The sequence below is a fragment of the Ailuropoda melanoleuca genome, chromosome 10 (assembly GCF_002007445.2).
Source record: "Ailuropoda melanoleuca isolate Jingjing chromosome 10, ASM200744v2, whole genome shotgun sequence".
NCBI lineage: Eukaryota > Metazoa > Chordata > Mammalia > Carnivora > Ursidae > Ailuropoda > Ailuropoda melanoleuca.
In genome coordinates, this window is record NC_048227.1 from 36281418 (window position 1) to 36283434 (window position 2017).

Here is a 2017-nt window from a genome sequence, read left to right on the forward strand (position 1 = left end):
ACGCGCGGGCCCTGCCCAGCCGCGAGTGGGCGCGGGCGCGGGCGAGCCGCAGGTTCGAGCGGGCGCGGGGGAGCCGCTCCTCCAGCTTGGCAGCCGCTGCCGCCCCAGAACCCGGCGCCCGCCTCCCACCTCGACCGCGTCCTTCCCACGGGTGGCCACGCGCCGCGCAGTGACCCGCCCAGCCAATCACCGGCCGGCGCGCCGGCCGCCTTCGCGTGGGTCCCGCCAGCTGGCACGAGCTACTCCTGGCGGCCAATCAGAGACGGCAGCGCGATCTATCAGGGTCTTCTTCCCGCCCTCCAGCAGTCCCAACCAATGATGGCGTCCCTCGGTGCCGCAGGCCCCACCCCCCACCGGCCCAGCGACCAGGCGTTGCACATGCGCAGTTGGCGCCCCCACCTGGCCTTAGGGTCCACTGAGCTGCTGCACCCCCGCGGCGTCCAGCGAGGTTTGCCCTTGGTGACTCTGGAATGAGACCCCTGGGCGTGGGTCAAGACCTATGCAGATTCCCATTCAATTATCTTAAAGAAAAGATCATTCAAAACCAGAATCTGATGACATGGAGTATTTACGTTATTGTTAACAAACGGCATAAATGACCAATGGTGACAATCATAAAAAAGGAGAGAATGGTCAATCTCTTTAAAATCGGAATATAGAAACCTTTATTAGAATAATGTTAGAACATTTCTAGGTGGGTTAGGAAGGATATCACACATTGCCCTCACTGAGAGTCCGCTGGGTGGCCCCTGTGCTCAGAGATTGGGTTCTTTTTTTTTTTTTTTNTAAGATTTTATTTATTTATGCAACAGAGATAGAGACAGCCAGCGAGAGAGGGAACACAAGCAGAGGGAGTGGGAGAGGAAAGAAGCAGGCTCATAGCGGAGGAGCCTGATGTGGGGTTCGATCCCATAACGCCGGGATCACGCCCTGAGCCGAAGGCAGGCGCTTAACCGCCGTGCCACCCAGGCGCCCCCAGAGATTAGGTTCTAATCCAGTTCTCCAGTGTTAACAAAAATTCAACTGAGTAAATTTGCAGATTTAATCGGCTTTAAGCGATTCAAGACTCGGGAGGCATCTCATCCACCAAGTAGAAGGGAGCGAGTGGTTGAATGGGACTGGCCCGTCTCTGAGTAAAAGTTCAGAGTAGCAGGTCAATCCCCAATTGTGCAACCTACGTTCTGGACCCAGGTAAAAAAAATACTTTGCTTCCGCATTTCTGGGCAAGCAAATTTGTAATCACGGGATAAGAAAAAGCAGCAATCCAGTAGCACTAATATGGATAGTGGATTAGTAACTGGCTTTTTAAAACATTTGAAAGCGTTCAGTAATCTGAGATATTAAATATCTGATTTATTCATTTCCAAGAGCCCCTTAAGTGCTTAGGAAGAAGTGACTGGTTGGATTTGTAGATCAAGGAGATTCTGTGTGTAATTGAAGTGTATAAGGGAATTGAGTTAATCAGGTTTGTAAGACACGCTAAATATTCAGGGGGAAGTCAGATCTGTCAAACTAATAATCTGAGCATTAATCAGAGAATGTGAAAGTGCGTTTTACATCCAAATTATAAAATTAATCAGTACAATAACATTGGGAAGCAAGTGGGAGGCTTAAGAGAAAAAGATTTTTACTTTATTTTTTTGAAGATTTTATTTATTTGAGAAAGAGAGATAGACCGAGTGTGCACACAGAGGGAGAGGGAGAAGCAGACTCCTCACTCAGTGTGGAGCCCAACATGGGGCTCAGTCCCAGGACCCTGGGATAATGACCTGACCTGAAGGCACTTAACCCACTGAGCCACCTAGGCGACCCAAGATTTTTACTTTAAATAACTAAAAAGTTCTTTATAAATGTAGACATAAATTAGGCACAGATCCCTTCTCTAACTTGGTTGTGGCTCCCCCGCTAGACTGCGACAGAGTGCTGTCCCGTTTATGAAATGGATGAATGAGGTGGTGGCCCGGGCTGCCTCCACCCAGCCAGCGATAACCCCCAGCACAGCACACAGAGGCAAACA